Below are 13,097 nucleotides of genomic sequence, written 5' to 3'. Positions count from 1 at the left end.
AGCCCGGAGGGTTCGAACGCCCGCCCCAGGCGGGAAGGGGACATTCATTAAGATGATCGACGCTAGAGGTTAGAGGTGGAGGCGGCGGCGGCCAAAGAAAAGCTTTTCCAGTGTGCATCGAGGTCGAGACCGACCGAAGGTTTTCTTAAACAATCTCCGCACAAGGTTTTGTGTTCTGCGAGCAGAGTCGCCGGGAAAACCGACCCCCAGAACCTCAACCGCTATCCCGACCCCCTTTCGAAACTCTGTGTGTCCACACGGGAGAGTGTGTACGAGGAGATATCGTCCTTTTCTGCACATTGGAGCATGATGGGAAGAAAAACAGAAAATGAACCATCAGCTAGACCCGGCCCGGGGATCCTGGGAGGGGCGTAGGGGGATCCACGGGGTTTGGACGGGGAGGGGGTGGAAATGTGTGTGTTGATGAGATGGCCAACGCCGCTGCTCTACGAAGGCGTGGGGACCGACGGTGGCGCCACGCGCGGGGAGTCCTGAACAACACGCCGACTAGCAGCAGCACTAGCTTCAGAGTGAATAGATGAGCAAGAAATAAAGCACGTACATCTCGACGTCCTTCCCCGTCCCCGTCCCCGATTCCATTTTTCGGTTAGGCTCCGGGTCGAAGCTTCCATCATCGAAGCAGGAGAAGCAGGGAGGGGTACTATGTAAAATATGTACATATTCATTAGTCACTTTTCATCTTCTTGTACGGGCAGAGGGGAAGAAGTGGTGAAGGACGGAGAACCGTCCAAATGACATACCCTGTGATGTTTTGGGGTGTGAGCGACGATCGGCTCAAATTTGGGGGGCGAACAATGCTTTGTCAAAGACTCGATTCCTTGCTGCTTGCTAAAGTTAGCGAAAATTGTGAAAATCGGACCTTCAACGTAACTGTTTTGATGAAAACGTGGGTTGATAAGGCCAGACCTGAGATAGATGTCACTGGCTACCAATCTTAACATCTTCCATATGACCTGTGAGAGATCCTGATCAACAGTTTGAACGAACTACCAAAATTAATTTTCTAACCTTAAATATGAGAGAACGCAAAATGGGAAAGGTCAGACCTTGAATAGACGTCGCTGACCGATCAATACGATAGGATCATCAACTTCAACTGCTGTGTCGCCTCAACCCAAGTTATGATAAAGTCCGACCTCAAAATCTTGTAACATTTGCAAAGCCGGACCCCGAATAAACGTCACTGGCCGGAGACCATCACGACGGTGCACCACGTCACTCGAGTCGCGTTCCGAATTTCGAGCAGCCCAGCGTGTCCGCGGGGAAGTGATGTGTGTCTTTTCAACGCCCTGTCCCACCGAGAAAGGTTCCACCCTGACCCCCCCCCAACTCCGGGCAAAAAGCTTTTTTTTACACACAATCAGCAGAAAATTTGTTTAGAATGGGTCGAGGGACGGGGACGTCCGGATATCCCTGGAACGGAGCGGACGCGAGGGGGAAAAATCGATTCCACACACATAATCAGAGCGGTGGCGGAGGAGGAGGTGATTGAAACTTTTTGTCGGGGATGACGCGCGGGAGGAGGAATTCGTTATTATAGGCGTATGAGATCTGCGGGGAAGCCTTCTCCTCCTCCGCGCGCAGCTATTGAAGAAGTAAACTGACATCTCATGCTTTCTAATGGTTCCTAATTGACTCCATTCGTTGGGGGCTCCAAGTGCCCGGGAGATAGCGAACCCGGGAGGTCGCCTCCGAGAGAGGTACGGAGTGTGTGTAATCTTGCTGATGGTGGCCGCGAGTCCAGATTTGGTCCGTACGGAAATTGCCATCGCGTCGTCGTCGCAGATATAGCGTCGTTGGAGTGGTCTCTTGGCGCAATTGGTTGTTTGACGTTTCGTGAAGCTTCTAGCATCAAGCAAAGGAAATGTCAAACCAGCAAGTTTACTTTGTTTTGACGTTTGCTGGAGATGCCGAAAACAAGGTTATGTCATTGCGTGCAAACAAGAATAGTTTGTTTTGGTGACAGTTCGTAACTTATAAATTTGACTTGCCGAATCAGCTGGGTTGGACACTTCAACTTGACAAATGGCGACTGTGACAACAGAGCACGACCCGCACAACAACTTATACGGCCCAAGACTTCACGATATTCGGGGCAGGACCTACAAAACGCTCTCTAAAAACTGCTTGTTAGCCGTGTAATTAGAAACGATTATTTGGCGTATCTATTAATTTAGTACAGAGAGAGAGGGAATGATGGCAGCAGCACTTTTAGTACTCCGGGCATGTGGGGCCGCGCCACCGAAGTGGGGCACATCGGGCACAAAAACACTCGCTGCCCGGGGAATACGGAGCAGCACGCCAAAGAAGTCGAAGAAACGCCTCACAATTTAGATATCAATCACTAATAGCCTTTTAAGAGATTAATGGATTTCTACTCTATGGAGGTGGTTTTCTAGGCCGCGCGGGTCGTCGGACGCGGGACGCGACCCGGGAGTTCACAAGTGACCGCATGGGAAATTGATCCTATTGATTTTGGCGGGGCTCTTCCTTGAATGCGTCAAAAATCTCCCCGACATCTGCAGAACAACGCATGTTTCGAGAGCGCTCCTACACCTGTCAAATCGTAATAAATTCATCTCCGTCATTTGCGTGTACTTCCACCACCCGGTTCCGCCCGGCTACGCCAGGTCGTCCGTCAACGTGCTTCACGGTTCCCGCCGGGCAGGTTGTACACGGGCGGGGGCGGTTGATTGATTACATTTAACTTATATACTAATATATCAAGCTCCGCGGTGGCCCCGCGCTCGAAAGAAGTAAAGTTGTTGTATTTTTTTCTACGCTCTCCCTGTTAAAAATAATTCAAAATAAGCAAGCAAAATGGTTGTCTCATGAGTCTCATGCATTTGGAGGCAGGGCGCGCGCCCCGGTCGTCATCCATTATAGTTTATTGTGTTATTGCTGGTGGGTACTTGAAAGATACGATCTTTCTCACTCGGTGTGTCTCGTATACATGCATATCGGTTATAACCTGTCACGAGGGGGGGGGGGACAACAAATTGGTATCCGGCCAAGTGACGCAACGGTTAAGGTTTGTAGATGATCTATGACTCGGTTACGAATGGTGACCTCGAACGTTTGTCTTGATTTTTGTAACGAGAACCTCGTAGTTTAAATTCTAAGAAATTACCTAAATCTTCGAGTTCCGAACAAGTGTCCCCGTCAAACTGCGATTTTAAACGCAAATTAGTTCGCCTTAAGCTCACACCGAGTTGTGGTGACGCTGTTTTGACATTTCTCCCAATATCAAAAAGTGTCAAACTAGCAAGGTTGTACTAAGCTCGGAAAACTCCACCAGAATGACCCAGTTTTAAAAAGAAATTGATAATTATATTTGTTCCCCGCTGGCTCCAAACCACGGAGTCGCGCAGAATTTGATTTGTCAACCAGGAATCGGCACCAGGAGGTCACGGCGCGCGCGGTCTCCAAGACTCGGCCACGACCAAGGTAATTGTGAAAACTAATTAGAAAATTAATTATAAATAAAGTTGCTATTTTTTCTCGGGCCTTTTTTTGCCGAGCATTTCCTGTAGTTGTTTCTAATTACCTTCCTCGGGTAGCTTCACCAAATTTGCCACAGCCGCGCGACGTCATTACTCTTTCGCGGAGGATTCTCCTAGTGTTCTTGGGGCTGTCTGGTTTAAATTTGTGTACGAGTGTTGGAAATCGTACACTGAGAAAGAATTGAGAACAGTGAGACTTTGGTAGATTATTCATTAGTTCTGCCAACAACTACAAATAATTTGTTTAAATTCAAAATTAAGAAAAGATTTTTAAAGATCACTTTGTTAGAATGAATTTGAATTTGATTTGAATTGATGCATGTTTAAACAAAATTCTCATCGTTTGACATGCTAGCAACTTTGTTTATCGAGATGAGTAGCGTTATTTGGACTTACTAAAGTGATGATTTTATTTCCATTTAAAAATATTCGATGCTTACCTGGAAGAAAAAAGAAGAAAAAAAGATTTGAAATGTAGTTTAGTTGAAGTTGAAATTTAAGGAAAATTAAAAACAAATTTTATTGAAATTATTTCGAAGCTTATAAATTAAATAATTGAAAAAATAAAAACGAAAAAGAGAAACACTTTCTTTTAAACTAAACCTCCCTGTTGGTTTCACTTAACACTTTAAAGTTTGAACCCATTTGGTTTGACAAAGTCAAACTAAAAAGTGTCGAACTGTCACCTTTTACACGAAGCTCACTCACACTATCAAAATAAACGTTTGATGGTGTTTGGGAGCTCCGTGCAAAAAGGGTGTTAAACTGAAAATTAACCCCAATGGTTTGACAACAATCGATGTCACACAATCGGGGTTTCAGTGTACAGAGCGGAGTCGTTAATTCGATGAGCGAATCCGAATTCGCTAATTGGAACAACTGACACCTGTCAAAAGTACGAAATCACGTGCTCGGTAATCGACGAAAAAAGGGGACGAAATGTAAACATTAGTTTGACAACTAAAGTTTGACGTAAGATTGCTTAAGATAAACTGAATTATTAATTCATTAATTCATTAATTCTCTCACAAGTAACACGTCAAACATGGTGCTTAAACTACAGTAAACCACCACTGGTTTGACATTTTTTGGATTGTATGCGCCGTGTACGAAATCGGTGTCGAAGTTATTGAGTTATCAAAGCAAACTATTAAGTTTATTAAATGAATAAAAAAAAATCGCCGTTGGATTTGACAGTTCGGTGTTAATTTCTCAACAACGTAAATTAAAAAAAAATCTTTTGTACAATAATTTTGTCCCCAATTCCTCCCAACAGTGCCAGTTCACCGCGTCATCTAAGGAGATACCTCACTTTTTCCCGAAATCGTTCATCACAACGCAGAGGGGAGCCGAAGGGGGGCAACCATCTGGAAGGGGGGAAATTAGTTTTTCAAAATTAAAATCAAGTTTCGGGGAGCCGACCGGCGGAGGGGGAAAGCTCGCGGGGTAGTTTGCTCTCCTCTCTCTCTCTCTCTCGCGCCAGGAAGAAAAGTAAAAATAAAGATTTTCAATGTGCAGCAGCCCGACGACAACAACGACGACGACGACGAAGAACTGCATCGTCGTTGGAGTCTCGTAGAATGCGGTGCGCGCGTGTGTGTGTGAGTGAGTGAGCGAAAGAGTGGCTTCCCGAAGATGTGTGGGTTAAACGGGGGATTTGGGGAGATTGTACATAAAAACGGGAGGAAGAATGTACTTTTGAGCGAGAGTTTGTTGTATACATTGGGGACTTTGGAAAGATGCACACAACTGCATACTAGACAGAAGGGGGGGTCTACACTGGTGGTGGTGGAGTCTATTTCTTCTGTTGTTTCGTGAACGAAAGTGGACTCGTGTGTGAGTATCAAGTTCGTGTTTAGGGGGGCCACCAACACTAGAGAAAGGGCTTGTGTTTGGAAACTAATGGTTTGAAGAGCAAATATACAGGCTGATCTAATAAAGTTGGAAGAAAGTGTGCAGATGTCGCTGCATTAGACACAGTGACACTCAGAAGAAGTAACTCACATGGCTCCCTGAGAGCTGCTGTGGTGTGTTCGTATTCAGCAAGGCTCATGGAAGGATGTGCTGTGGAATACACTCTCAGAACGGATTCGCTGCGCTGCTCGAATGAATGGTGGTGTTGATTAAATTTTTATGCAAAACTAAATTGGATAGCTTTGTTATGGCTGCGACGCGGGATGTTTACTTGAGATTATTGCACAAATATACAAATATATGCAAAAGATGACACGGAAAAAGGAACGCAAGAAAAAAACAACACAAACACTCTAAACCGGACTGTGGCGAGTGCTCCAAGTGTGTGACGAAAACGCTCTCTTGCCAAGATGAAGCGAAAGAGGAAAATAAAGCTAGCATAAATAAGCGCAAACCCGCCGTTTGCCCGCCGCCAACCCGCCCCTCCCATCACAAGAAATCCTCGCACTCGTGTGTGTGTGGCGTTGTTTTGCATCGGTGTTGAGAGTAAACAAAACCATCATTCTCGAGCCTGGCGACGGCGGCGGGGATATTAAAAACCGAGACCGAGAGAAAAGACAACAAACAAACAAATCTCGTCAGAATAAATAAAGCTTCATCACGACGACGACCGAGACCGGGAACAAAAACAGCCATTGAACCGCGTGGTCTAGAAAAGTTCGGTTCGTCCCGAAACCCGGGAGGAATCGACTCTTTTCATGCGAGACCGTTGATGAGTTTGTGTGATCACTATTGTGTGTGTGATATCCACCCCTGGAAACCACCTGAAATGGACATGTTAAATTGACTAGAAAGCCTCGCGCGCAAACCGCAGAACCCGTTTTGCGTCTTCATCGTCGTCGGGAAAATCGAAAGACCCGAAAGACAAAGGCTGGCAAACCGCGACGAACCAGTGCGGCTCTCTCGCCGTTGATCGGCGGGATTAAACGAATCGGTTAAGCCGGGTTGAGTGGTTTTGGGTTACCAGGGTGGTATGCGACATTGAAACGTCGAACTGAAAGCTGTCAAAAGCACGAAACCACGTCCTCGGAAAAACGACGAAAACAAAGGGGTCGAAATGTAAACATTAGTTTGACAACTTAATTTTGACGTTTGAGTGCTTTTTTATTGAATTACGTAATGAATTGGCGAGCACTCGAATCAACGGACATTCGAAGTAGCGAAATTCAAATTAGCGAATCTGCTCTGTATTCTTGACATTGCATGACCTAAGACAATGAAGGTGATCCCGACAACATTTGACAGTTGTTTGAAGTTTTCAGTCTGTAGATGACAACAATTACTTAAATGTTGTATGACAACGACTTTTCTTGGATGGCAGAACTCTAGCAAAATAATGTAAATGGGCCAAAGTCAAAGTGTAAACAAACTGTCAATGCAGCTCGTGCTAGTTGATGTTTACATTACGAGCTGTTTAAGGAGCCGGAGTTGGAGTTGAAGTCGCCAAACGTTCAAATTTCCAATAACTTTGGCAGTTGCTGTTGGATTTGATGTCGAAGTTTATGGAGCCGTAATCGGAGTCGCCGAAAAAGATATCCGAACTCAAAAGTCATAATTGCAAAATTCCGTAGTAACAGTTCAATAGGGCGAATCTGCGTTTGTAAACAAGCAGTCTATCCCTTTTGCTCAAGTGACAGTTCACGCAAATAAGAGGGGGATAGACTGCTTGTTTACAAACGCAGATTCGCCCTATTGAACTGTTACTACGGAATTGTTCATTAACCAATCAAACCTAAGCCAGCAAACTTATCCATTTGCCGATGAATACCACCCTACCTTTCCCTGCATCTCCAAGGAAGCTCGAAGATCGCGCTTCTACGCCAAGAAGCAACCATAGCAGCAGAGGCAGAGCAGCATCAACACAGAGAGAGAGGCAAAAAAGTTAATTAAAAATATTCGAATTAAATATATAATTAAAATATCTCCTCGCGCCGCAACTCTTCCTCCAAACCTGCTGGTTAAAGTACCCACCGAGCAGTTGTGTGTGCCAATCCTATTTGCTCCCCACCGCGCGCTTCAAGACTAGATCTGCTGCTCCCCTGACATTTCCCCGCCTCTTCGTCCCGTTGGGATCTTATTTATTATTCTTACTTTGTTATTTTTTACTTTTAATGGGTTTGATTGTAAATTTTATCTCGCCGCCGCGCAGCGGCTTGTGACATTCAAAATCACGGTGCAATTAAAACCTACATGCGCGCCGCCATCTTGAACTCGCTCCACTTTGGGTCGAGTGAAGCTAGAATTCATCAATCTGTCAATGGAACGGGACCGTGACTGGAGCGGACGCGCGACACTAGAAGAAAACCTGCAACTTAGTTGCGTTTGACAGGTGCTTACCTTTAGCTTGCCAACATAAACAATGTCGAAGGTAAGCATCTGTCAGTTTTTCGATTTTTGTTTAAATTTTTGCTCTCCGTGCCACCCATCAGTCACCGCGCCGGGAGACTGACGGAGAGTGCATGTCCTGGCCGGGGAAACCAAATCAGTTCCACTTTTAATGGGTCTCCTCCGTGCGCCATACTCTGGTGACCTCCGGTCTCCTGCGGTTGGGGACGAGGGGCATGAAAATTAAACTTAATGGATGTCGGGTACGGAATTGGTTTCGGTTGGGCTGAGATGTGTTTTTCTTGTGTGCAGTTTACTTTGAGCTGCTCTTTGTGGCCTCTCCTTCCCTTGGAGTTCTGAAGTTCACTGTTTTTTTTGCGGGTAACACGATATCCCTTCCCTTCAGCTGGTCTAGCGCGGGAGGAAGCCGGGGATAGGTGAATGCACTGGTTTCGAGTTTCTTGTCTGCCCGCCCCGAGGGCCAAGGACTCTCGGAGACGTGTGTGTGTGTGTGTGTGCGCGCGCAAAATACACACCTTTGCGGTTTTTCCTTCGTCTTGATCCACTTCAGTAAACAATTGAAGGTGCGGTACGTGTGTGTGTCTTTGTAGGACTTGATTAGACAACTTCCAACCCCTCGCCGTTCGGAAACCCAAAAATGTGCTTCTTTGAGGTTATGTTCACCAAAGAAGAAGACACACACACACATCCTTTCATCCTTCATTATGAGGATAATGGATAATTGAAATCGAGAAGTGGCAAAAGAAAACCTCGTCCACCCCCGCCGTCGCACTAGTTGAAAGTTTGCTCATTTATCTTGGGGGAAATCTGCCGTACGTGTATGTGTTTGCGTAGGGAACTATCTCCCTAAAAGCCCTTGAAGATACGGTTTTGGGGGTGCAGGTTGAGGTGGGGGCGAATTGCACTTTGCACCGCAGTTGATGGTGCACCATATCACAGATATACAGAGAGACAGAGCGGGGGGTTCACAAGAAACCTGAGACACGAAAAAGCTCTTTCTTCTTCCGAGGCAGCAGCTTTCGCATACTCCGAACCTCCGAGAAGACACCATAAGATACGGGCTCCGTACGTAGATGAGCTCGGGCAGATTGGGTTGGGAAGCGAAAAAAAAGGTCTGATTTTGAGAAGTTGTTCCACAAGTAGGAGCGTTCCGTTCTCTTTGCGAGACTTCGTCTCAAGTGAGGCTCGAACTCACGACCTCGGTATCAAGCCCTGAAAGCGCTGCACCACCGCGGTAGACGCTGGGGAGCCTTGAGGAAATTACTGCTGCTGCTGTTTTTGATGATGAGGGTAGATTAGTTTAAATGAAGATTAATTTAACGCATTTTGGACGCCTTTTTCTGTGTCCAGACCAGGGTTGCCACATTTAATTCTGTATTTTTGAGGGTCAAAAATCTGTATATCTGTATCAGGGGGACGAAAATCTGTATTTGGAATCTGTATTGACATTTTTAAACAATTTTTCAAAAAACAAAATATTCTAAATTGTTTTTTAATGCATAAAAATGCTCTACAATCTAAAATTTAATGTTTGGGCTCATCGAGCAATTGAAAAAAAAAATATTTAAAGAATTAAAATTATTTGATTTTAATAAAAAATAGGGAAAATTTGTATATCTGTATGTTTTTCTTAAAATCTGTATTTCTTTATATACAGATTCTGTATGACCTCATCACCTCAAAAATCTGTAAAATACAGATAAATCTGTATTTGTGGCAACCCTGGTCCAGACCCCAGGGGGGGAACCGCAGACACTGAGAGCTTTTAAAGTGGGAAGTGCCACAGGAATATTTATGTTTCTGTTGATCGGACTAGCGAACGCGCGGACTAGATCTGTGTCTCAGATGTAGCTTGACCACTAAGTGGTGAAGAATTTATGGGGCTGGGGTCGTTTCTGCGAATAGAAACGTTGTTATTATCAAACCCCTCAGTTGTTACGCCGTAACGAGCGGATTATCCGGAAGAAATGACCACTTGGAAGACTGACAACCTCTTCATTAGGACTCAACACCCGTGCAGCGTTCATCGCGTTTCTTGTTATACATATTGCAAATAACTACCATTGTGCCTCATTAGTCCTGGACCATCTCACCTGTCCGGGCATCCTCATCCACATCATCGAGTGAGTTCAGCGCTCGTTATCTGTTTCCAGCGCAGCCCGGATCGATAATCTCGGGGTCCAGCAGCTAGTAGAAAAGCTCTTCACAAAAACTCACGATGCGGAATCGGCATCCCCCACTCCACATTCTACGCACCATATAATCATCCAATCGTGGTAGAGCTGCTGCTGCTGCAGCTGCAGCAGAACTAACAAAGTGCATAATCCGAGGCTTTCGCGAGAAAACGCACATCATTGCATCGTGATGCGTTGCGCGCAGGGGAAGGAGCTGGGAGAAATAGATTAGGAAGGGCTGCTGCTTTTTTTTTGTTTCGTTGTTGGGGGCGGAGTAAGGGGTCCGTTTGAAGGAGTGGTTTTGCACGGAAAATAAACTGGAAACAGTTTCTGCAGTTGTTATGATCAAAATCCACCAATCTCTGGCTTTTTACGGCGGTTGACTCACCGATGTAAACTTTAAGGAATCCTTGGATGAACCCAATTACCAAAAAAATAAGCAAAGTAGCATAGCGTGATCACTGAAGCTATGCGGGTATGATCTTGGGTCAAAATCTGCCAACCTCTTTCTTGTTACGGCGGTAGATTTATAGGTCTTACTTTCAGAGAGTCCTCAGATGGCCCAGGACACCCCAACATATCTGCAAAGTAGTCTACCATAATCACTAAAGCTATGCGGGTATGATCCGGGGTCGAAATCCGTCGACCTCTTGCTTGTTACGGTGGTTGACCGACGGGCCTTAGCTCCAGCGTGTCTCTATATGACCTTGAATAATTGGGGATATCTTTAATTTGAAGTTTCTCGTCAATTTTTGTCATTTTCTTTTCCGTGCACCCCTTTAGTTCCACCCAAACGATCCTCTTTTGCGCAATCCGCATCGCTGGAACGTCCCGGACCCACGCATGCCTTCAGTGCAGCAGAGAAAAACAAACAAATTTGCATCCGCCTAGTTCTAAAACCGCCTGGTCAGCAGCAGCGTTCGTCCTTGCGTTCATCCGTTCCGCACAAGACAAGAGTGCACCCACGTGGGGGTGGATGCGTGTGTGGTTTCCGGTTCCAGGAGGCGGTGGTGCAGGTCGTTAAATTTTATTCATTAATTAAGATCCATTCGACGCTCGGAACATCGGACAATAGCGAACGTTCCTGGCGGAAGTGTGGGATGCCCCATGAAGTCGACGCTGATGCTGCAGTTTGACGCAACGGTGGACGGTCCATGTGCATGTGCGTCTTATGGCTGCCGCCCTCATAGCAGTTGGGGGGGAGTGGGGACGACGAGATACGCATACTGATCCGGGGAGCGCCCGGATTCGACTTTCGATCGAAGCGAATGGGGGGGCTATTATTTGCCATTATTATTATTTTACCCAATAATTTAGCGCTCTAGCTGCTACTGGAACCGGGACGATAGAAAGGCAGCAGCACATCCAAGACGAGACTATTGGGACACGTCTCTGGCTCTTTTTGTCCGGGGCCTTTCCGTACCAGGCCTCTGGTACGGCCGGCTCGGGAGGCCGAGAGAGCCGGCCGTAATGATGGGACTCTGATGTATACAATTTTCGAAATGATGCTGACAAGGAAAATTTTAGATTTCGTAATTATATTAGAGTGGGGGGGTTGGGGAAGTCCTTGGAGCTGAAGTCCGGGGTGTGTAGGCAAAATATATGTACGAGCACGTCCGTCCGATGCAGCAGCAGCAGACTTTTCCGGCGGAGGACCAACGCATACGCAACTCACATCGATCACTGTGGATCTGACGTATGTGGTTGGGACCATACCCGGAAGTTCAGCAGGGTGGTTCATGCTTTCAAGGTGAGGTGAAAATCTTGACGTTAGTATGAGCGAATGGTACCATTTAGTCCTGAGGTATCCCAAAAACCACACTGTATCTTTGCAGGGTTGATCCGAATCGCTTCGCGATGTTCTACAAAGTTGTTCCTCACGTTAAAATCTATAAGAATCATGCTTATTGAACTACTTGCTTTAAGTTTCAGGTAGTCCATCAGCAATGTCAAAAAGTATCGCTTACCATATAAATCGAGAAAATCTGGACCTAGACCACCCTAAGCTTCACCGGAGGTCAGCAAGGAGCCGGAGAAGGTGGCTTTCAAATGCAGCAGCAGCAGCTACACGCACGCACATGTGCATCCTTCTTGCGTTGCACATCCTTGCATCCGAGCTCTCTCACGCACATCCGTCCCGGGCCTTTTTGGTTTTGTCCTGTGGTTCGGTGAAAGAGGTAAGGTCCTGACGGCCCCGATGCTTTTATGTATGCGAAGTTTTGTGTGTGGGGAGCCCAGGGTGGAATCCAACCGCCATGAAAGGCCTCCCCAATCAAGTACAACAATGTGTTGGACGGGGGGTTTAGGCGCAGCACACATACATTACGCCCCCCTCCCCCCCATGCACACATACACGAACTCGCGGGTCGGAGGTAAACACCGAGACGATACCACCCTGAAAACCAGCGGCACCGCAGACCATGCATATGCGAGAAGAGATTGCTTTCTCGTCGTTGCCGCAGCAGCAGGAGCAGCGCTGCCATCTCCCGGTCGAAACCGAAAACCAACCCTCCCCCTGTTGGTGTCCTCTCCGACGAAGACCAAGGAGTACGGGCAGAACTGTGCGATACGGACCGCAGCCGGGGCCAAGCCAACCGCACACACCACATTCTCCGGGGGTCGGGATTTCATATAGCTGCTGGGGTGGTTCCACACCACACGTGTGTGTGCGAGGAGTACGGCGTGGAGGAGGGGGGACAAAAATGTTGAATGCGAATACATCTGAGAAAGTATCGATTTTATAGCGAATTCCCTCGGAAAGTGTTCTAACCGAGGCACGCACTTGCAACGGGGGAACCATGCAAGTCATCACCGTTGATGAGGAAATCTTTGATCTTCTAATAGAGTCAATCAGAGCGAGGGGCGTGACACAGAGACCACCTCACTCAAACCGGATCCCGGCGGATCCAAGATATCACCTGGCCTCAATCGCCCTCCCCAGACCTTAGGTAACACGCGCGTCCATTGTGTCTGCTGCCATCTGTTTGAGGGAATCTGGTGCCGTAAATACCGCGGCGCAAGTCTCAATCAAAGTCCAATCCCACAAAAAAAGCAAATCGTGAAAGAAACAGAAATCGAA

The 13,097-nt window shown here is 46.6% G+C and overlaps 1 protein-coding gene across 1 annotated transcript in view; it reads right to left on the bottom strand.

The window, feature by feature from the left end:
- Positions 1-13,097, bottom strand: part of LOC6042336 (DNA N6-methyl adenine demethylase) — a 211,754-nt gene that overhangs the window by 57,684 nt on the left and 140,973 nt on the right. The gene's annotated exons all lie outside the window — the stretch shown is intronic.

This window comes from Culex quinquefasciatus, chromosome 3 (assembly GCF_015732765.1).
Source record: "Culex quinquefasciatus strain JHB chromosome 3, VPISU_Cqui_1.0_pri_paternal, whole genome shotgun sequence".
In the NCBI taxonomy this organism is placed as follows: domain Eukaryota; kingdom Metazoa; phylum Arthropoda; class Insecta; order Diptera; family Culicidae; genus Culex; species Culex quinquefasciatus.
The sequence above is the reverse complement of the archived record's forward strand: the minus strand, read 5'-3'. Positions and strand labels throughout refer to the sequence as shown.